The 24,416-nt window shown below is 46.3% G+C and overlaps 1 protein-coding gene across 2 annotated transcripts in view; it reads right to left on the reverse strand.

The window, feature by feature from the left end:
• Positions 1 to 24,416, reverse strand: part of LOC146782982 (phosphatidylinositol 4,5-bisphosphate 3-kinase catalytic subunit alpha isoform-like) — a 247,975-nt gene that overhangs the window by 51,857 nt on the left and 171,702 nt on the right. The gene's annotated exons all lie outside the window — the stretch shown is intronic.

The raw sequence follows: 24,416 nt of genomic DNA on the forward strand, positions 1-24,416 counted from the left end.
CTGGTCGGACAAAATAAGTCGACAGAACCAGGTGATAGTCGGGATGTCAAAAGTTTAAAAAAATGTTTGTAAGTCCTACTTCAGAAAAGGACTTGGCCACTTTTTGGAAGAAACATTTTGAAATTTCTTTTACATTCCAATGAAGAAAGGGACTTTGTCACTTTTGGATATGAAAATCCTCAATGAGCGGCCGCTACTGAAATTGTAGCTGCTGCCGTGGAATCCTGAAACAGGTTGGTCTCTCTGGAGCCTTGGAGATTTCTCCATGAAATATTTTATAAGCCCCAACGCACAATGGGACTTAGCTGTTTTTTCGGAGGGGGTGGGTGCCTTGAGTGGGACAAAGCTGAAATTCAATCCAACACTGTGGAGCTGCCAGTTAGATATATTTTGCCACAAATCTTCCCTTAAGCTCAGAAGGAAAGGTTTTCAGAAGTTTCCAAACTTTTTTCTAGTACCCACAATAACCACTGGAGTGCTCTAAGACCCCCAGTATTTCAGAGTGTCTGGCAGAGGCCAACCGAAAACACACTCCAGGTCCACTTGCCACTGGTCAGCTGGGTACTGGTCTCTTGCAGCTTGTGTCCCTGTAGCCACACAGGAAGTCAGCCAAATTACCCTTGAAGTCCACTTCCTTGTTCTGGGTACAAGACAGAGCAGGTTCAGTCCTTCAGGACTCTCTGGTTACAGACAGAACAAGCATTGAAAATGCAATCGGTCTCGGAGTTTGTTAATGGTATTGTATAGCAAAGCAAATGGCTTTAACTTAATAAAATGCGAGACCTATTGCATTTTCAATGCTTGTTGTTCAATGTGCGTACGGTGCGCGCTGACCAAACCGAAACGCTTTCCGAGATGTCTCCTTATGGGGTTCATTATTCATTCGAATATCGGGGGGACACCATTTAGGCTGTACTGGAACAGAGCTTTCTTCTGAGCTGCTTCCGGATAGTAGTCATCACTCCTTTATAAGTAACCGCCGGCGGGACGTCGAGTCCGTGGTGGAATTTTTGTTTCCTGAGTAGAATCCGTCGCCGATCGGCGGCATCCGAACCGCAACCATGGTAAGAAAGAGTTAGAGACTGCTTGGGGCGCCCCTCTAGCCCGTGAAAGGGGTTAGGTCAGGGTTCTGATTGAAGGAGGGCACCGGGACTGAAAATCATAGGGGTATTTGAGCCCACGGGTCCGGTGCAAGCTCCTGAAAAAATGGCGTTGTTTTGTTAGCAAGGGAGTTGTCTTTTGCCCGGGCAAAGAGGAAGCGCTGCTTCTTGGTATGAAGCCCGAAAGTCTCCTTCGAGCCCAGGAGGGCGAGAGTAATGGGCTCCTCTGGAGCAGTTGATGCCGGCTGCGTTGTATGGACGGATGTAATCCACAAATGGGTGGTGCAGCACGGTTGTTTAGGAAGACGCCTTTCATGCAAGTGGAGAAGGGGGGGGGTTAAGGGGTGTTGTGAACGTAGGAAGGTGGTGATGTGCAGCCTCTCGTTTGGGTTGTAGAGTAGTGAGGCGCGGCTGAGTTGCTATGGTCCGTATTGAGAGTGTAGTTTTATTCGGCACCAAACTATGCGTTTTATACCACTGGGCTGCAGCACCATTATCGCGAAAGGAGTACGGTTTAAATACTAGCAGTCGCTCTTGAACGAACGTGAAAATCAATTCGCCCGACGCCATCTTCTATTAGCTTAAGGAGCTATGTATAAGACGGGTTTCATTTGTCAATCTTGCCAGCCCGGACTATATGTTTATACTAGTGTGCTTTAGACCCGACTACCTGAGCTTGTCAACACATGGAACCTTTGACGCTGACAAAGGCACTTCACCCATGCCCCTTTATTTTGTAGATTAGCATAACCTATTTCGCGTCCTATCTCAGTCCCAATGCCATTAGCGTCCTGCCCAACAACCCGTAATTGTGGTGGAGGGTGTATCGTTGATGGAGGGTCAAAGCAGTTTCCTCTGCCGCAATAGGTACAGCATCTAATTAAAGGGGAACCCCTACTAGAAACAAAAATACATGAAATCCCCCCCCCCCCTTTTGACTTGGACCCATACCTGTAATGGCACCCAACACCAAGGCTCCCTCGGAGAGCACGTCAGGAGTCGCGAACGCGTGTGCGGGAATGGCATGGCAGAGGGGGTGGAGTCTCGCCACGCCTGGCTTAGCTAAGGCACGGTTGGCTTTCACTTTCATCCTTTGCAAAGCTTTCTTGTCTTTATGGGGCCATATGTTTGAAACAGATGGCCCCATAAAGATAAGAAAAGCTTTTCCCACAGACGTAAAGCAACCGAGCCAGTCCAACTGGGATGGCTCTAAAAGAGAAAAGTGTACGTCACTAGACGCTCTTTTCCAATGGCTGGCCACCGTTGAGCATAAACGGTGACACCAGCCAATGGTAAAGAGGGTCGGGGCTTAAAGCCCACTAGAGAAAGCTACCCTAACCAAGCATTGAAAATGCAATAGGTCTCGCCTTAATTAAGATAAAGCCATTTGCTTTGCTAATGGTATTTTATAGCAAAGCAAATGGCTTTAACTTAATGAAAGGCGAGACCTTTTGCATTCTGCTGACAGAATGGGACGTGGGTGCTGGTTGACTTACCTGCTGCTGCTTGCTGCAGTGTCCTTCTGCGCAGTCTCCTGGCCTGCTGGGCTTGCTGGGAGCCGCGTTTGTTGGCAGACGACCCCTTGTGGCTGGGGCACCGAACGTCCCGGCGCATCTTCCTGTGGCTGGGCCGATCAGGAGGACGTGTTATTGATGCTGTGAGGTGACTCGGGCCGGTCTTGGTGGTGCCCCTGGAGTTCCTCGCTGACCAGTGTGGTCTTTCCTGCATTGCGGCCATTCCACCCTGGTGGCACATGCTCTTGTCTGATCTCCAATTTTAAGCAGGGTCGGGCTTGGTTTCTACCTGGATGTGGGACCGTCTGGGGATGCCATGTGCTGCTGGCTTTTCATGTTTGCCTGGCACTGGTCTGATGGAGGGTCCTTGGCTGGAAGAAGGCCCCAAGGGCAGAAGAGAGGCACAGGGGTGTCAGGACACAGGGGTGTCAGGACGCAGGGTGTACAGGCATGGGGCACCAAGGGCAGAAGGGAGGCATGGGGTGTCAGGATGCAGAGGGTACAGGCACCAAGGGCAGCAGGGAGGCATAGGGGTGAAGGATGCATGGGGTGCGGGAAGAAGGCCCCAAAGGCACCAGGGGGGCACAGGGTAAAAGGATGCACATGGTGCCGGAAGGAGGCCCCAAGGGCTGTAGGCAGGTACAGGGGTGTTGAGATGCAGGGGCTGCAGGAAGGAGGCCCCAAGGGCAGCAGGGAGGTACAGGGGTGTCAGGATGCAGGGGGTACAAGGAGAAGGCAACAAGGGCAGAAGAGAGGCACAGGGAGGCACCACGGGCAGAAGAGAAGCACAGGAGTGCCAGGATGCAGGGGGTACAGGAAGAAGGCACCAAGGGCAGAAGAGAGGCACATGTGCGTCAGGATGCAGGGACACAGGCATGAAGCACCAAGGGCAGAAAAGAGGCATAGTGGTGTCAGGATGCAGGGGGTACAGGACGGAGGCACCAAGGGCAGAAGAGAGGCACAGTAGTGTCAGGGTGCAGGGGGTACAGGAAGAAGGCACCAAGAGCAGCAGGGAGGCACATGAGTGAAAGATGCACAGGGTGCAGGAAGGAGGCTCCAAGTGCACCAGGGGGGCACATGGTGAAGGGATGCACAGGGCGCATGAAGCAAGCACCAAGGGCAGCAGGGAGGTACAGGGGTTTCAGGATGCAGGAAGTAGGCACCAAGGCCGCAAGGAGTCACACAGGTGTCAGGATGGAGGGGGTACAGGAAAGAGGCACCAAGGGCAGAAGAGAGGCACAGGAGTGTCAGGGTGCAGGGGGTACAGGAAGAAGGCACCAAGAGCAGCAGGGAGGCACATGGGTGAAAGATGCACAGGGTGCAGGAAGGAGTCTCCAAGTGCACCAGGGGGGGGGGCACATGGTGAAGGGATGCACAGGGTGCATGGAGCGAGCACCAAGGGCAGCAAGGAGGTACAGGGGTTTCAGGATGCAGGAAGTAGGCACCAAGGCCGCAAGGAGTCACACGGGTGTCAGGATGCAGGAGGGGTACAGGAAGGAGGCACCAAGGGCAGAAGAGAGGCACAGGAGTGTCAGGGTGCAGGGGGTACAGGAAGAAGGCACCAAGAGCAGCAGGGAGGCACATGGGTGAAAGATGCACAGGGTGCAGGAAGGAGGCTCCAAGTGCACCGGGGGGGGCACATGGTGAAGGGATGCACAGGGTGCATGGAGCGAGCACCAAGGGCAGCAGGGAGGTACAGGGGTTTCAGGATGCAGGAAGTAGGCACCAAGGCCGCAAGGAGTCACACGGGTGTCAGGATGCAGGGGGTACAGGAAAGGGACATCAAGTGCATCAGGGACAGGGTGAAAGGATGAAATGGGCACAGGAAGGAGGCGTCAAGAGCAGCAGGGAGGGACAGGCCAGAAAGGACGCACTTGGTACAGGAAGCAGGCATCAAGGGCAGCAGGGAGGCACAAGGTGAAAACATTCAGGGGGTACAGTAAGGAGGCATTAAGGGCAGCAAGGAGGCACAGGGGTGAACAAGTGCACTGCGTACAGGAATGAGGTAGCAAGGGCATCAGGGAGAAACTGGGTGAAACGATGAAGGAAGAAGGCATCAAGGGCCGCAGGGATGCATGGAGATGAAGGATGCACGAGGAACAGGAAAGAAGCATCAAGGGTAGCGCAGCCGCGGTGCGTCCATTGGGGCGTAGGGGCGTAGCCCCACCAGCCCTGCTGCTTGGACCCGCGGCTGCCCTACGGTTAAATAATTAAAATAAATGATGTTTAAAACTTTTACTACTTACTTACTTACTTGCGAGTGCAGCACCAAAATTATTCCGGCGGCGCCGGGCAGCACCCGACTTTATCGGGAGTGTGCAGGGGGGGGGGCGGGCTGGCAGGTGATTGAATGATTGACAGGTCTTTGCCCCGCATGTATGCTTCGGGCAGCAACTTGCCCGGGCATGCGCACCCAGGCCGGCCCCATTAGCTAGTAGGGGGGGGGGGGGTCCAGGACCTGCTGGCGGCAGCGCTGGCAGCAAAAGGGCGACAGGGCGAGCAGTCACTGTGCCCTCCAAGCTGCATGCAGCGCCAGGATTGGCCGGTCACCGCGCAGCACAGCAGGGGCAATCCATATTGGATGCCGAGCGTGGGTGGCTCAGCCGCCCTGCACAATGGCCAATCACTGTCTCTGACTTAATGTAGTCATGCAGTGATTGGCCATTTTGCGGCGCGCGGCGCTGCAGCAGTGTCGTAAGGCTTAAGCGTGCGTCACTCAGATCCAGTAACGGTTCACTTCACTCGCGTGACACTGACGTCGCCTGAGCCTCGTGGTCGTGGACTCACTGCGTGGGAATTATCGAGGACTTCAGCTTATATAAAGGTAGGTCAGCGTGTATTAAGTTGTTACAGTGCAGTGCATGAGTTTTATGGAGGAGTACCGTCCAAAAGCATATTATAAAGTAGGTAATGCTGCCTCAGCTATCAGGCATAACAGTACAGAACAGGTGAAATAGGTCAGAGGTTAGCAAGTGAGACAGGATTTATCTGTGTGGAGGGAATAGGACCTGGAAGGCTCGTATTCTGAGTAGAAATACAACCTCACAGGAAATAAGTAGATAGTGTGAAGCCACCGTTTGCATGGGACAGCCGCCCGCGGGACTTAAGAGTAATAAAAAAGACTCGATTACAAATTAACAGAAAACCAGTAAAGTTCCTGTCCCCATCAATGCAGCTCGAGCTCGGGAGTGCCAGAGAGAATGTGTGCGGGCTGAGGGCACGGGACGGAAAGCAGGGGCTCCTGTTGAACCTGTTCAGCTAAGCATTCTCGTGTAAGCAGTGAATGGGTGTCACTTAACTTCCCACTCTCAGGGGTGGTAGGTGCTGCCAGGTACAGTCCATTTGAAAGGGCTCGGGTTGCGCCTCATTTGCATAGCGTTTTTTGACACTGGAAAGGGCAAGAGAGGCGGGAAAGTGGGGAATTCAGTTCCCGTATTTCCAGAGAGACTCGCCAGGCTCTCTAGAACAACTGGGGAAGCCAACACAGGTATGTGTGTGTGTGTATAAGGCCCCCTCCTTCGTGCTGTTCAATGGATTAACCTATGCTTGCGGCTGGCTCAATAGTATCGACAGAGGGTACATTTACATCAGCGTTGACTCTTTCTACTACATCCAGAAAGGCTTTGTGTTTGAGTATCTGTGATTGCATATGACAGCTACAATAACACCGAAAGGGCTGAGACCATCTTGTAACGGTAAATGAAAAAAACATGACGGCTGAATCATGCGTACTGTAATTTAAAATGTTACAAGCTGCTGCGTTTATGAGTTCTCGTCTTCACTGGAAAAGAAATCAATTCCACGGTCATAGGTACTGAATGATCACAAAGAAACTATGGCTCCTTGCTGGAAGAGAACACTCCTTTAAAGGACAGTGCGTTGGCATCTTCGAGCATTTGCGTTAGTATATAACTCCAAACAATTATCTGCCAACATGGTGGGCTCACCTAATGGGGTGGTCGACAAAAAACAAGCAGCGCATCTCGAAGTGGGTGGGACACCTTCAGAAAACCATTAACGTTCCCCTGAAATGCCCCGAGGGTGCCAGACATGTTTTTTGGTCACAGATGATAGTTTGCTAAGTGTGTTCAGGACGTTGCTGCCCACTGCCAGTATGTTCTACATAAATTATCTCATACCGTTGTAATTAATGTTAATTACAGGGTGCTTTAAAAAATACTCATTTATCTGGGCAGACATGTGCTAGTCATTTGTTAAATGTATTGAATCTCTTTGTTTACATTTAAAAGAAATCAAATAAGCCAAGAGCGGTATTTTAATTATTGCCAGTTCCATAAAATGTATTGAATCTCTTTGTTTACATTTAAAAGAAATCAAATAAGCCAAGAGCAGTATTTTAATTATTGCCAGTTCCATTTTCTGCTTGACATGCTACCCAGCTTCTATTGATGTTGTAATAAAACGTGAACATTTCGGGAAGACCACTGACTGAGGCCATACAGAGACTCGGGTGGTTCCCTTCACCTGTCGGCCATCTGTTGTGATGTAGCCCAGCACACGGCTGACTAAAATGTGTCTTTTCAGCTCTAGGCGTAGGTTCTCAGAGTGAGACCTGCACAAAAGGGCTGCCATAGGACTAAGTGGCAAAGAAAGATGGGGGCCAGTAATTGCATTGTAATGCAGATACATGGGGGGGGGGGGGGGGACACGCGTGATCAGGTGTTGACGAATTCTACGGGTATGTGTTAGCTGAAACGGGACCAAAGACACACTTGTCAAACTGCTTTCTAGATTACTCATTATGAACCTGGACAACAAACGACGTGCACACCCTTCAGCTAATAATTACATTTCTATATAGCTTAACACCGAGCGCTTCTACCTTTCATCAGAAGCGTTTATTGCGGAATGTTGTGATCGTCAGCTTCATTAGGAAAGCATTTAACAATCACAGGAGATGATTTTTATAAACCTGCTGTGCCTGTTCTGCTGACTGGGGGATAGCACTATCACAGCACAATTAAGTTTCAAATGGGCTTTGAGCACCGATGGCTAATATAATTCAGCCCTGGCAGTAGACTGTTGCATTATAGAATCATTTATCATTTGAGCGGGAATTCTAACAGTGCTCAAATGTTGAGGCCTCGATTAAACTGTCTGCTCTAACATAGTCTTCTGGAAACAAGTGTACTCTTCTCCAGGTGATGTCTGAGGGAGAAGTTAAGACAAAAACAATTGGGCGCTGCAGAAGTTTAATCAATGTATTAAATGAGCCCTGTGCAGGGAGATATTTTTCTTATATAGTATATGTCTATCATAGCTGTCACCAGTGACAGTGCAAATGCCTGCCTACTTTATAGAAAATACATCGCCACTTTTTGTTCCTGAGCCTAGCGCCATATATGAATATAAATCTGCAGTCCAATGCAGCCAGCGGTCCGTTTTCCCACCTGAAATAATTTATATTCAGAAGAGCACATGCCTGACTGATTTCCTGCTAACATTACAAAGTGGTTGTGTTATTTCATATTGCTGAAATTTGTATTACTCCTTTCTACATAAGAGAAGTCTTTTGATCTGCATTTATTAAGGAGAAAGAGATGCACAGGCTTAACGCAATCTGACATAAATGCTGCAATATGTTCATTTTCTCCCACTACAAATTCAATCCATTCATATTCAGAATCCTTTATCTAATAGCGTTTATTAGATTGTTTTGGCTACAGCTGCAAAGCAATATATCACTGAAAAATAATAGGTTTGTCTTTTGCAGGTGATGATGATGTGATTTGCTTTAGCTACACTAGCATGAAATCTGGGCTATTTATTAATAAAAGTCTCTGTTAGATGAACTAACCTGCCTGCAGTTCAGAGAACAAAGAAATACTGTTTCTTGTGTTTGTAAGATTCACTTTTGGGTTACACCGAGCTTCATAGAACCAAATTCTTTCGCAAGGGCGATTCTCTCTGGGTATGGGCATGTTTAACAACTGCAATATATTTAGGAATATGCATCTAAATACAAAACACAGATTCCAGTCCACAAAGGCACATAGCCGGACTTAAATGTGTGTTGGTCCAGCTGTCTTAAGCACAGACCTCCGCACACGCTGTTTTCAGTGGCGGCCAGGGTTTGAGGGTTTTATAGGGTTGTCATGATATCACACACACAATAGGACCCAAGTCACTTATTAGCTTTCTTTGCGTGGTTATCAGACATCTTGCCTGTGTTTGTCTTTCACCGTGGTCTTCAAGCACTGCAATGAGGTGAATTTGTTTTCCTCTGATTGGCAATCCTGCTCAGAGGCATTTACCAGATGTGCTCTTGGTTTGTGTCCAGTTGTTTCACAACTTTCTTGGTCGGGTGACTGAGTGCTTCTTGATTTTTCGTCACTTTTTATGTGTTTTATGTGTTTTGAAAACCTGAAAGCGGTGAGTAAATAAGCACTTTGTACTTGTAGTCCTTGCTTACGACAAGCAAGTCTGGCAGTAAACGAGGCGCAGTTACTGCCAACCTTGGTTCTCGTAAGCAACGACGAAAAGTAGAAAAGTGCGTGTTTACAACCACTTGCAAGTTTTTACAACACATACATAAAATACATGCCCGATCCGATGTCTCGGGTCTACTTCGCTATATAAAACAAATAGAAACATCAGTTGTTGACCTATATATGTAGGAGCGTTGGCAGTCTGCCAGACTAGTATGTTTGTGGTCCCACCGTCCCAGTAGTGAACTAGCAGCAGGCGGCAGCGCAGAAGCTTAATGTGCCTGCTGCAAAGAACATATATACCTGATGCAGATCACAAAATGCATATGATGTAAATAGGTCAGTGAGGCACTGCTTTTGTCAGAGAGATCCTTTTGGTACTTGCAGTTTCTAAGTTAAAATCCTAACATACAACGGACTCTCAGAGAGCTAATAACTGTCATCTAAGAGCTGGATGCAAACTGCAAGGAAAAATTGGAGCGTTATGTTTTTTCCCCACAGTCTTTGTTTCATTACCCTACTGTTTCAAAAATAAATTGTTATCTTTTCATTTTCAGCACCTGACAACCTGAAACATTACCGCATTTTGGGGCAATTTTCCAGCAAACAACAAGAGGACCCCAACCTCCTTTGCTGCTCTCTCACCCGACCCCGGCTACAACCCAGCAAACACCAGTGTTAAAGGTAAGGCAACTGATGCTATATATTTTTTTACATCGTAGTTAGAGCTATGCATGTCATGTGGTCACTCTCAAGGCCCTCAAGCAGTGTCTTTCAGTGCCTCCAGCAACCACTATGGCACAGAGAGGCAGGAGGCAGTACGGCTCTATTTTTAGAAGTAATTTGAGATGTTTTAGGATATTGCACAAGATATATGTATAATGTATTTATACTGAAATTTGATATTATTGCACTGCACCTTATACGTTGTACTTTGATTATTGACAGGTTTCTTTAATATATATATATAGATATATTGGTAAGGCCAGCAACACCCGACACCCCATCATGAATACAGTACAAGAGCTGATTACAAAGTCATTCCAGTCACGGCCACTTGAACAAAAACTGAAGTTAAAACAATTGGGACCTTATCAGCCTGAAATAAACCTACAGCAAACTACCCAGGACAGAGGAAAAATGTCAAAACGTACATTCTCAAATGCCTGGTACACAAAAGCTGATTGGCTTACAGGCTGCCCTATACGCAATTCTCTGTTCTGCTTCCCCTGCTTGCTGTTTGGCGGTGACTTTTCTTGGACACGGCAAGGAATGGTCGACCTGAAGCACATCGCTGAAAAAATAAAGAAGCATGCGCTCACAAGAAATCATCTGGAAAACCTGACAAGACTGGGAATGTTGGGGGAAGACGCACCAATTGAGCAGCAGATAAATGATGCGTATCGCAAATCCATTCAAAAACACAATGAAGCTGTTGATAAGAACAGACAAAATCTATCCAAGATCATTGATTGCATTCGTTTCTGTGGTGCTTTCGAACTGGCAATGCGAGGCCATGACGAATCAGAAACTTCCTCAAAACCTGGGATCTTCCGTGGCCTAGTGGATTTAATGTCAACCATAGACCAGGATTTGGAAAGACATTTAGCACATGCTACAGTCTTTAAGGGCACCTCTAATACAATACAAAATGAACTCCTTGACTGTATGCTTGAAATTATAAGAAACCATATTGTGCAAGAGTTGCGAAACACAGACTTTGTGGCTATTCAGGCTGATGACACCACTGATGTGTCCACTCAAACACAGTCCGTGTTAGTGTTTCGGTACCTTGACAGTGACAGAAACATTGTGGAAAGATTTTATGGCTTCACGCATTTAAGTGACTCTAGTGCAGCAACCATCACTGAAGCAATACTGTGTCAACTGGACTTAATTTTCCCGGACCTGCCTCAAAAACAAAAGCTTATCGCACAAAGCTATGACGGTGCATCCGTAATGAGTGGGAGCCTTAGTGGAGTTCAGAAGAGAATTCGAGATGTGTACCCTAATGCTCATTTTGTGCACTGTTACGCCCACCAACTCAATCTTATTATGCAACAGGCGGTATCAAAGATCAGAGAGACACGAGTTTTCTTTCAGGATATCGGAGGCATAGCAGCATTCTTCACACGTTCCCCCAAAAGAACAGAAGTCCTTCATGAGATTGTGGACAAAAGCGTACCAAGGGGATCCTCAACTCGTTGGAACTTTCACATTCGTACAGTCAACTTAATCTTTGAACAGAGGGAGGGCCTTGAGAAATGTTTTGTCGCCATAGCATCCAGAGCAGACTTTGATCACACAAGTCAGAATGAAGCCCATGGCTTTATTAGAACACTACAAGACAAAGAGTTTCAGTTCTTACTGTTTTTATTTCATGACATAATGATTCCTATTGATGTGTTATACGATCAGTTGCAAAGAAAAGACCTAGATACTGTCTCTGTGAAAGCCAATACATCTGCATTTGTACAACAGATTATGAAAGTGAGAGATGGGGTTGAAGATTTAGAGAGCAAACTGCCGCAGCATTCTGTTTTTGCAAACCGCAGACAAAACATCACCTCTCTGGTTCGAATTGGAAAGGAGATATGTGACATTGTAATTGTGCAGGCGAAAGAACGCTTTTCGTTCACAAAACATTTGGTGAGTGCGACTTTATTGCAAAGTAAAGAGTTTGCACAATATGATGAATCCTTCCCTGAGCGTGCTCTGAATCAGGCTGTGGAAGCATATCCTATGCTCAAAAAAGAGCAGCTGAGAACTGAGTTAACTGTACTCTACGGAATGCCTGTGTACCGGAAGGCCACAAGCGCCTTGACTTTGCTGAGTTTAATTCATAAACTGCATATGGAAAACTCACTTACAGAGACAGTGACTTTACTAAAAATTGTGATTACGACTCCAATGACAACAGTAGAAGCTGAACGATGTTTTTCAGCCTTAAAGCGCATAAAGACATTCCTCAGGAACACCATGCTAGAGGAAAGACTAAATGCTTTGGCGATGCTATCTGTAGAGAGCAAGCTAGTCCAAAAGATACCGGACTTCAACATGAAAGTAATTGACAAGTTTGCTACACTGAAAGACAGACGTGCGGATTTCATCTACAAAAAGTGAATGCTGCTACTTGTTTGAATACAAAAAATTCTGATTGAGGTAAGAAATGCATTGTTATCTCTGTTTTTAAAAGTTTTGTAGTGTTTGTTCTATTTGGAGACTACACAGATTTGCTCACCTTTGTTCACTGGCCGGACCTGTCTCCCGCAGGGTGAACGATTCGTTGCTTGTGTTGCCTATCAAACCTTTCCCCTTGGCAAATTGCGAAAACCTTTATACCATTTATATTTAGGGTACTTGCGTGGACCTATGTGAAGTGTGTGTACAAAGTTCAGCTCAACCAGAATCACGGTAACAGCGCATTGCGCTGCCTCTTTTATATTCAGTATATTGTAAGACTGTTTTTCTTCCCCTGCCTTTCCTTGTTTTGTTTCCCTGTTTTCCCCTTGCTTGCCATTCGTTACTCTAGAGTCTAATATTCAGTATGTTGTAAGACTGTTTTTCTTCTCCCGCCTTTCCTTGTTTTGTTTCCCTCTTTTCCCCTTGCTTGCCATTCGTTGCTCTAGAGTCTAATATTCAGTATGTTGTAAGACTGTTTTTCTTCCCCCGCCTTTCCTTGTTTTGTTTCCCTGTTTTCCCCTTGCGTGCCATTCGTTACTCTAGAGTCTAATAGAGTCGGAAGGCCGTAGGGGAAGACTGTGGACTTTTCTTCAAGTTCCTGACGCTCCTGCGGAACGAGCCTGGCAACCATTACACTGCTGTGCAACTTCTTCTACTCTTAGAGCTGAGATTTCCATGAGTCTTATAGTCTGAATTCAGCACCTGAGCATAATAGGACAGAATGTATGAAGCTCTGTGGTAATACTGAATAAGCAGATACCTATGTTATGCCATCTATTAATGTAATAACTGCACTTTCACAATTGCTTTATTAACCTTCCTGCTTTCTCAAATTTGCTTGAAAATGCACGATTTTTCTTCTTTTTTTTCAAAATTTTCTTGGGGGGGGGGGGGGTAACCCCCCCAAACCCCACTTTTGGGGTTCGGGCTCGCTCGCTGCGCTCGCTGGCTACGGTGCTGTATGCTAATTCGTTTGCGCCCCACCACTTTAAAATCTCACCCACCGCCCCTGGTAGTAGAGGGTACAGGAAAGAGGCATTAAAGTTAGCAGGGAGGCACAAGGGTGCAAGGAAGGACTTATCAAGGGCTGTAGAGGCGCACAGGATGAAAGGATGTAAGTGTTGCAAGGAAGGAGGCTTCAAGAGCAGCAAGGAAGCATTAGAGTACAGGGATGCACAGGGTACAGGAATGAAGAAGGGCAGCAGGGAGGTACAGGGGTGAAGGATCTATGAGGTATAAGAAGGCGACATCATGGACCCAGAGGAACAGGGTTGAGGGATGCACGGGATTCAGGTAGGAGGCATCAATGGCAGCAGGGAGGCAGGGGAGTGAGGGATGCACAGGTTTCAGGTAGGTTGCTGACAGCAGCGAGCTGCCTACTGCCATTAGTTACTGTTCTGCTAGTGGCTGGTTGTGCGGCCGGCAGTCTAGAGTGCTGCTAGTTGCTGAAATCCGTGGTAGGGCTGTTGCTGTTAGTTGAGGCCTTGCTAGTGGCTTTTTTGTGCAGTGGATGGCTCGTGTGCCACTAAGAGCCCTGACAGCTGCCGTCAGCAAGGTATCCTCACTCGGGGGGCCTCCCACGCTTTTCGCACCTCAGCTCTAGTGAGGAGAAGACGGGAGCGGGTGAACACGCTCTCTTTCTGCCTTGAGAGTGAAGTGCCCTCCATGGGACGTGCTACGGGGCTCCCCCGGGGTCGCATCACTTGTGATGAAGTGGTCTTTTAACTGGCCTGTTACCAGAGGTAATACCCCTTTTAGAGACGCCCCTCCCCCCCTTTTCATCCCACTTAAAGCTCGGACAGCAGAGGCAGCAAGTGAGGCCAGCCTCTGCAATTAACGTGACAGACAGGCCCCCTGAGAGGCAAGGTCAGCAGTCACGACAGCATAAAGACGCGCAGGCGTGAGCTGTGACTGGCAGTGGAATATCCGGGAATGGCAGCACAAACTCATAGGCTGCCACTCAAGAGCGCTCAGAACTCTGAATGCGCTAGAACCAGGGGGGGCGGCAGCGTTAAAGTTGCCCAAGCTTCACACATCTTACAAGCTATTACTATTGACTGAAATCATATCAGTTTAAATTCTCGTATAAAATACTCGGAAAATGAGTCCAGCACCAATGCGTTTGTGGGGGCAGGGGGTGTAGTTACGGCTCACCATAGCACTCAGATGCTAAGAATCAGACAGAATGAGACTTTACGTCAGAGCGCAGGCAACAGGCTTGCCGGCTGCTCACAGCTAATGCCCCTATATTCCACCCCCTCTATCAAGTGGGTAATAATTGAAGAAAAATGTCTCCGCTTGCAAGGGAGGAAACGCAGAACCGCATCTAAATATAGCGCATTGTGCAAGCCGACTCCCATGCACGTCCCTACCCCTCCCCATGCCAGAGTGGAGGGACGTCCTTGGCTCTGTACACTGCATTCCGTTTATAAGCATAGGGCCCACTAGCTGCAGGGCAGGGGTGGCTGCCCCATCATTGGATGTGGTGCTCGCCATCTGCCCTCTCGGCCCTACTAGTCAGGCATCTTATTAGAGCCACAACCAGGCTTTGGGCTACAAGGCCCTCCCACCGCATGCCAGGGCAGCGGCCAGTGCAACATGCCTCTCAACCATTCCCTAGAATTTTTGTAAAGCTCCCACTCCAACTTTTCAGGAGCTTCAAGGTCTTACAGAAAACAGATCAAAAAAGTAAAAAAAAAAAAAAAGCGCAAACGACCCGGTGCTTCCAGTGTGATCGGGTCGGGTCTCCGGTCACTAACAGCACGACTTCATGGCGGCTGATTCTTTGACTTCGAGAGCTTAGCAGGGACCGAACCACAAAATGTACCGCTGACTGACATGACAGATGTAATCTCCGCGTGACACGCACCAACCCTGAAACGTCCAAGTCAACAATACTGCTTTAACAACAAGGAAAAAACGCACGCAAAAAAAAGCACTCGCCACTCAGCCACTGTATATTTTTGCATTGCGCTGTCACTTTAAGCGCGATGCAAAAATAAACATATGGCCTGCTTTCCTTCTGCCATGAAAGCTTTCTTGTCTTTATGGGGCCATATGTTTGAAACACATGGCCCCATAAAGATAAGAAAAGCATTTACCACAGACGTAAAGCAACCGAGCCAGTCCAACTGGGACGGCTCTAAAAGAGAAAAGTGTACGTCACTAGACGCTCTTTTCCAATGGCTGGCCACCGTTTAGCATAAATGGTGACGCCAGCCAATGGAAAAGAGGGGCGGGGCTTAAAGCCCACTACAGAAATCTACCCTAACTCATTAAATCTCGCCAGCGAGACTGCGCATGTCTGCGCAGTCTATGCCAGGCGAGACCTAAAAACTGGTCCTCTTCTGATCTTCCACAGGTACAGAAAGAGTTTTGAGGATGGTTCTTTGGTTGTCATATTTATTCTTGGCACCAACCCACTTCTGGACACGCCATAATCAACCAATAAGAGTGAAAGTTCCTGGGGCAACCCTGCCCACTTTTTCAGCAGTTCCTGTTTTCCCTATTGCAGGGCAGTATTTAAATAGAGTATTTTTCACTCTATATTATCTATTAAACCCCTTATATTATTTTTGTCAAGTATTTCTCTTCCTGCTGCCCAACAGTTTCACTCGAAACAAGGTTTTAATCCTGCTATTCTCGAATTTCAATAATTTTTATTGGTTGTTTTTAGACAAAACAGAACACACAATAAGCACATGAGGGGAAAAAAGAAAATAACCAATTAAAAAAAATATTGACATAGTACAAAGATGATTGAATTAGGGTGACAACATGACAATCTGGGAACTACAATCTGGGTGATATGTCAGGCATATGTTGAAATAGACGTTGTACTTTATGAGACACCTTATAAAACCTCCAACATACAATAAATTACAGAGACACATTCTGTATAGGGAAAATAAAAGGAATACAATAACTCAGAATATATAGCTATTGCTAAGTATCTATTGGGCTAAGGTATGCATTGACAGTATTTATATACTTTTGAAGTACATTGAACTAGTGTGAGGGCATCTCAGTTAAGTGGTTAGTTGGTCAGACCTCCGGGAATTGTAATTCATGGCGGTTTATGTGATTTGAAGTATCAGTCGAGGCTATCCCACTTGTGTCTGAGGGGGGTTTCCAAGGTGAGTTCTGGAGCGCAATGTTATCAGAACCCCTTAAGTTGGAGACCTAGTTTAACCAGCACTTGAATGACGCTTTTCGCGTGTCTTTCCAATTATTTAGTATGATCTTAGTAGGTCTAGAAGCGCCCTATCTTTGTCATATAAAAGATTCTACCCTGAGGAAGCCAAATGTCAGCTTGGATAGTTCCCTCTTGAGGGAGCATGAGAAAAGGTCAGAGATGAAGCCAACAACCTTGTCCCAAAAGGGTTCCACACATTTGCAGAAGAGTAATAGATGGGCTAGGTCTCCTACCTCTACACTACAATTCCAACAGGTGGGGTCCTCTCGAATCTTGTGTGAATGTAACTAAGCTGGTGTCCAGTAGGCCTTATTTAGAAGCCAGAACTTTGTCTGGGAAAGGGCTGGTGAGATTTTATTTCTCGAGACAGAGCTCCAAGTTTTGGACCAATCAGCCTCAGAAATCGGGGAAGAGGAGTGTGATTCCCAGAATGAGATAATCTTCTTATTGAGGGCAGATTGTTGTGGGCGGATTAATTTGTAGATCCAAGAAACCTGATGCCCTAATCTATTTATTGTCGCCATGTATTGTGGCAGGGAGGGTGATAAGGGCAAAAGTTTAGCTTTCGTTATTGCTGCCTTTATTTTTAGGAAGTTCTAGAATTCCAAAGGATCCAGGTTATATCTAGTTTGTATTTCTTTGAAACTTAAGGGGTAAGCTGAGTTGAACAGTTGGTATGGAAAAAATATACCTCTGTCAATCCAAGATTCCTTGTGTAGTGTCTTCCCTTTGTACAAATTTTTCTGATTGTCCCAGAGGGACTCAGGATTAGATCTTCAAATTCTGGTGTCTAATAGTTTATCCACTTTCAGTAGTGCAGACTTTGTGTTTTTGAATAGGGATTTTAAGCAGTTGTTTAAACTGACTGAAGCATTTGTCAACAAACAACTCACAAAATTTTTGGAAGAAAATAACATCCTGCATGCCAACCAAACTGGATTCAGGGCCAAACACTCAACCGAATCCGCCCTTCTATTCATGGCAGAGACCCTGCGAATGGCCATGGACCAAGGGAAGAAGGCCGTCCTGATCTTACTTGATCTGTCGGCGGCCTTCGACACGGTCTCGCACACTATCCTGAGTGACCGTCTATTTAACTCAGGGATAAGAGAGGTAGTGCTGACATGGTTCAAAAATTTTCTTGGTCAAAGACGTCAAGTCACTGTACTAGGGGAATTCAGCTCTGAGGAAAAATATATCAGCGCAGGGGTCCCTCAGGGCTCTAGTCTGAGCCCTGTACTTTTCAATCTATACATGGTCCCCCTGATTGAGCTTATTTCCTCCTATCAGATCAGCACAATATCATACGCTGATGATACACAGCTCATCCTGGTGCTGGACAGAGAGCTGCCTGGAGCTGAAGAAAACCTCAAAAACTGCCTCACTGCTACTTTCGAGTGGATGAAGTGCAACCACCTCAAATGTAATTCGGGGAAAACCGAAATCATGACTTTCGGTCCACAAAATCTGTTCTCGCCCAAACAGTGGTGGCCTGAAGATGCCGAAGCTCCCCCAAACACCATTTCCTCTGCCCGTAACTTAGGCATTAAGTTCGATGACGCTCTGTCATTTAAGCAACAAGCAGTGGTCGTGGCCGGCACCTGTTTTCACATCATCAGAACCCTCAGAAAGTTTTTTGACCTCCTCCCCCGGAGGAGGTTGCACTCATAACATCTAGACTGGACTACTGCAATAGCCTGTATGCAGGAGCAAATAAATCCGTGCTCCACAGACTGCAGATGGTCCAGCACGCAACCGCCCACCTGGTCCTTGGCTGGCCTAGGAAGTCATCTGCTTCGGCTGCACTCAATGCCCTTCATTGGTTACCAATACATAAGCGTATCTTATTCAAAATCCTGGTTATCACTTTTAGAGCCTTTCACTTACAGGGGCCCAGGTATCTGTCGAATGGCTCCAGACGCTATCTGCTTGCGCGTAGCCTAAGGTTCTCCAATCAAAACCTACTAGTGACCCCTAAATTCAAGCTCCCCAATAAGGGTGGGAAATCCCTGGCTGTCATTGGTTCAAGGGCGTGGAACAAACTGCCACCACAGCTTCGGCAAATCTCAACAGAAAGGCCCTTCAGGAAAGCCCTGAAGACCTGGGTTTTCTCCCTTACAGACACCGCCTGTAAAGCCCTAGTATAAAGTGTACAGGACCCTTTGAACGACATCAGTTAGCCAACATGTTCCGCCTAGGTTGGCACCAAGCGCCAAGATGCTCCTTGGAGTGATAGCTGCGCTATATAAATGTATTTTCCATTCCATTCCAAGCAAGTGACGTTGGTGAGGTTTGAGGTTAGAAGGGCTGCTGATTTTTCAATTTCTAGCCAGACCGGGGTATACTCCTCCGGTGGGACGAGCCAATACGACCCCTGTTTTTCTATGAATACTGTTTGATAGAGTTTGAAGTCCGCTAGGTTGACACCCCCCCCCCCCATGGATTTGTCTAATCTGAGTTTCTTTAGACCTATTCTGGCCCTTTTCCCTTTCCATAGAAAATTTGAGAGCAGAATATCCAACTTGTGATGGAATTCCTCCGACAGTATGAGGGGACGCATGGTTATTAAATAGTTCACTAGGGGTGTAATCATCATTTTGATGGTCTCAACCCTCCCACCATGTGATGCATCTTGGGGACCATGCCTCGAGGAGAGCTTAGATTATTCGCAGGGTGTTCGCTTCGTTTTGCTGAAGTGACTCAAAATAGCGCTGCCGAATTCTATCCCCAGATATTTGATAAATCCAGGTTGCCGTGTAAGGCCTGAATCTCCCAGTATCTCCTGTGTGCAGTGGATGTTCAGGGGTTTAACTTCGGATTTGTCTCAGTTTAATTTATACCCAGAGTGGGTTGAGTAAATTTCTATGGTCTGCATCAGAGCCTTAATAGACGAGCTCGGGTCCTCTGTGACAATAAGAATATCATCCGCATACGCGGCAAGTTTCACTTGAGAATCTCCAAAAGTTACTATTTTTATGTTACTATTGCGTTTGATGTCTTGGATTCGTGGCTCTCTTCTAGAGCTAACAGAAAAAGGGAGGGGGAGAGAGGGCAACCCTGCCTGGTTCCCTTCTCTAGTGTGAAGGCATCCGAGAGGGTTCCATTGATCGCTATTCGGGCGGTAGGATCTGAATACATAGCCATAATCATGTCGATAAAAGAACCACCTAGATTAAAGGACAGCATGCAGTGTCTCAAGAATGACCACGACACCCTGTCAAACGCTTTTTCAGCGTCCAGGGTGATGGCGATAGATGGGGCAGACGTCATCTTTGCTTGCTCAAGTATGTGACACAAGAGCCTAGTGTTATCATTTGACATTCGGAATTTGAGGAAGCCAACCTGGGAGTTACTGATTAATTTAGGGAGAAACTCATTCAATCTCACGGCTAGGATTTTTGCATATATTTTACAGTCTACATTGATCAGTGAAATTGGCCTATAGTTTTTTGGTAGAAGAGGGTCTTTCCCTTCCTTTGGTATGACGATAATATTGGCTTCTCTCCTTCATTTCGATGTACGTCCCTCTCTAGCAATGTTATTGAATACTTTTAGTAAGGTTGGTTGTAGGGATCCACCGAATGTCTTGTAGAAGGAGGCTGAGAAGCCGTCCGGGCCCAGGGCTTTGTTGTTTTTGAGAGATTTGATAGAGTTACTTAATTCCTTTTCAGAGACGGGTTTCCCTAGCGCTTCATTATCTGACTCTGGCAATCTCTGTAGGTTTAGTGAGTCTAAGTATCTTCCGAGTTTATTGTTTGTTTACTTTTATATAGATCCTCATAGAAGGAATGGAAGTGTGTAAGATCTCTTTCTGTTTTGTTTGGATACTATTATTGGAGTTTTTAATCGAGGAAACGGTGAACTGTCTCTGCTTATGTTTGAGGTACGAGGCTAATAGTTTGCCCGCTCTGTTCCCTTCGCAGAGCTTGAGTGACTTGAATTTGTTGATCCACACTCCCGCACGTTTACTTACAATTTTGTTATATTCATATTTTTTCTTAACAAGTTGGTCAAGGGCATCTTTGTTCTCTAACGCCTCGGCATCTGATGTTTCTAGGAGTTTAATTTCTTTTTCCAGTGTATCGAATTCTAAATTTTGTTTTTTATTGATCCTTGCTTTAATTCCGATGATGACCCCCCTGATGGTTGCCTTTAGAGCATCCCACAGTGTGAATGTGTCTGTATCTGGGAGATCGTTATATTTAATGTAGTGCTGAATAGCCGATTCGATCTTTTCTTTGTCTAATGGGTCAGAGAGTACCTCATCGTTAAATTGCCACCTTTTGGGAGGGCGAATTGTGTGAGTACCTGCTAATTTGGTGTTAATGCAAGAGTGGTCTGATACTAGTTTAGGTGCTATATCCGTTTGGTCTATAAGATATGTATATGCACCTGAGATTAAACTGTAGTCAATCCTAGTATATGAATTATGCGGGGCTGAGTAAAACGTATAATCCCTTGTGTCCGGGTGTTGGAGGCGCCATATGTCTTTAAGATTGAACTTGGAGCAAATTTTGTTGAGAACCTCGTGCGAACGAGTGGGATGGCATCTACATGTGGACTGACGGTCAATAAGAGGGTCTAAAGGTAAATTGAAGTCACCGCCTACTATGAGGAGATCATCTTGAGGAAAGCTCTCGATTAATTTTGAGATCTTCTCCCAAAAGTTGGGCTCATCGGAGTTAGGGCCATATATGTTAAGAACATGAATGGAATCATCCCGTCTTTTCAGGTGTGTGACTAACATCCTCCCTTCATCGTCATGTGTGTGAGAAACAGTGGTGATATTGGATTTCCTGGTTGTAAGGGTAATGACACCTTTTTTCTTATGGTCTGCAGGTGAGCAATAGATATGGGAGATCCAACTGTGTTTAATAAAACCAACGTCCTCCTCTGAAAGTTTTGTGTCCTGAAGAAGTATGATGTCGCCCTTAGTCTTGGCCAGATAGTCGAAGATTTTCCTACGCTTAACTGGGTGATTAAGCCCTTTAACATTCAGGGAGACTATATTAACGTCTCCTGCAATAATCTTAACTTGAGACATCAGCAGAGCTAGTGGTCGCTATGGAAGTGAATCAGCCTGTATAGATGGTGTGTACCCCTGCCCTCAAACACTGTATTGTAGTATTTTAGAATCATTTTGACCATGTACTGGCAATAGAGCATACCTGTAATTTCAATATAATCTAAGGGGAAAATAAAATTTACATAAGACAAAAAAGAAAACAACCACAAATGATTTTACCCTCTGACCCTCCCCCCCCCCCCCCCTCCCTTTCGGATGCAGGAGCTGTGATGGCAGGTCCATCATCCAGCAACCTGGAGAATGCTAATTTGAACATTGTTACCTCTGGAGAGATTTTAAATTAATTAACTGTAGAACAATAGTGTATGGCAACGATACTTACAACTATTATTATAAGCCTCATAGTTGTCGTTAGCCACTAGTAATATGTAAACTTGTCATAAAACTCAATTAACTTGTTAACCAGCGAGACGATTATCAGACAGCATGACCAAAGCAAGTCTCTGTCTATTAATACAATATACAATGCATCTGAATGTAGGGTCAATGTGTGACATGAAGGACATAGAACCATACATAGACCAGCACAGCAAATAATTGTGTCTACTTAACTGTCGTGCTGCAGTGAACAATTACGGTTGAGATTGTGCAGTTGCATTTTTGCAATTACAAAAGCATGACAGAGAGTGATCAATTACAATTACACAAAGGATATCAAGTCTTCCGTTTGTTCGAGGCCCCTGCGGAAAGTTTCACTTCTTGTATTGGAGCAGCTTCCAAGTGTTGCGCTAATTCTTTGGGATTTGTAAAGAAGTATGGTTTGCCATTTCCAACGACTCTGAATTTAGATGGCCCAGCAAATGAGAATTGAATGTTCTTTACTCTCAACTTGTCTCGTGGGTGAAGGAACCCCTTCCTCATGTCTACCCTCTCCTTTGAGTAGTCTTGTGTGAAGATTAATCGGTGTGCTTCCCATGAAAGATTGTGTTTTTTTCTGGCGAAGTTTAGGATGGCCTCCGCATGTTGATAGCGTAATGGCTTGCATTTCATGGGTCGGGTTCCTTTCCTATTTGAGGAGTTGAACGTAGGAATCCTATGTGCTCTGCCTAGTTCCAAGCCGTGATGAAATGTTATCCCAGTGAGCATGGGCATCCAAGATTCCAGAAATGCCACGCAGGATTCCGCAGCATCCTCTGAGCCCTCTGGTATTCCAAAAATTCGTATGTTGCCTCTTCTATTTCGGTCTTCCAACTCCGCAACGTGTCTTTTAAGCTCGCTTGTGGTGTTTCGGAGATGTTTAATTTCTTTGCCGGACTGAGTGGCAACATCTTCGACGTCGCTTATTCTTTGCTCTGTGTCATTGATATTTTAATTCATTGTGTTCATGTCCGCTCAGATGGCGGTGAGTTCCAGCTGCATGGAATCAGTATTTTGTTTTGTAGATTTTGCCAGCTCATGTACCTCAGCCAATTTTTTTAATATCATGTCCATTGTACTATTTAGATCCGGTTTGGTTTTGATTGGGGAGTCTGAGATTGCTGGTTCTGCTTTTGATTTTTTAAAAGAAGCTCTGGATTCTTTGTCCGCCATCTTGTGCCGTGGAGCATGCCTCCGCTGTATGAAGCGATGGGAGGACACTTGGATACCGCCTTCGTTTGAGGGGGTCAGTGTTAGTTGTTGTGGATGATACTTGCTGAGGTATAGATATTTGTATAACTGGGACCTGTAGCCACCAGTAGTTAGTGGTCGGAATGATGGAAGAGGTTGAGATATTAATGGGTACGCTTAACTGTGTGGCAATGAATTAGCGCGGTTATAGGCTGGCAATATTGTCAATACTGGTATATGTCGCGGTCCTGGTTTAGTATGACACCGCAATTCCTCTATGCCAAATTCGCTTCTCGCGTTTGCGTTTTATCAAAATCACTACAGAAACACCATTAACAAAACCACCATTTGCACCATTCGTTGAAGCACCATCCATCAAAACACCCTTGCGTTTGATCCAAATCACAGCAGAAACATCATTTGCTGAAACCCCATTTGCTCCATGTGCAGAAACATCATTTGCAGGGGTGCCATATGCGTGTAGATCAAAGAGAGGCAGACTGTAGTATGTAGCATGTAGACCAGAGTGTATAACGTGTAGCGTGTGGCACATGTATTTCAGCCCACACTAGCCTTCATCCCTCCTCCACAGCCTTCCTTGATCGTAGCTTCACCAAACCTTTACAGATCTTTCACGCCTCTAGTTTAGCCCCCTCATTTATCGTACTTTATCGCACTTGTACCACTAAGCACCTCAATCTTCAAAGGTTCTTCAAAGGGACTGCAAAGGGACGACTCGCGCTTCTGCATAGGCAGTCTGGAGGTCCGCTGTAAGGTAGCACGCACTGGAGGCTCGCTGTGAGGTATCGTGCACTTCTGCTTCTGCTCCGCCGCTAATCCGCCATTTTGGAGGTGGGCTTCATTTTATTCATACTCCTCATTGAGCACCGTTGAGCGCCTAAATGTCGAGGACTGCGGGGCGAATGGGGGCATCAGCATGGGTGAGATCATGATACCACAGCACTATGTAGGGATCTCTTGGGGTTACTGATATCGCTCATACTTGCGGCAATATTTTGGTGCTTAAGTGCAGATAGCTTTCGTCGCGAGGCGCCATTGCAGGGTCAGGTAGACAGAGCGCGTATCAGATGGCGATTAGTTTAAAACAGTCCGGAGCGCATCGCTGTGATGGGCACCCACCTTCAGATACCGGGAGTGCTTTAAATTGATAGGGTATGTCAGCGCAGCCCTTATTAAGAGCTTTGTGGTTCTTACTGTGTCACAGACGTCTCGGGCTCTGCAGCTGTCGCCATTTTCTAAAGTCCGCGCCGGCTGGGAACTGCTCACTTCATCACAGGATATGGGCAGGTTGAGCGAACGGTGCGGGCTCTTCTTGTCACA

Source organism: Triturus cristatus, chromosome 12, assembly GCF_964204655.1.
Source record: "Triturus cristatus chromosome 12, aTriCri1.1, whole genome shotgun sequence".
NCBI lineage: Eukaryota > Metazoa > Chordata > Amphibia > Caudata > Salamandridae > Triturus > Triturus cristatus.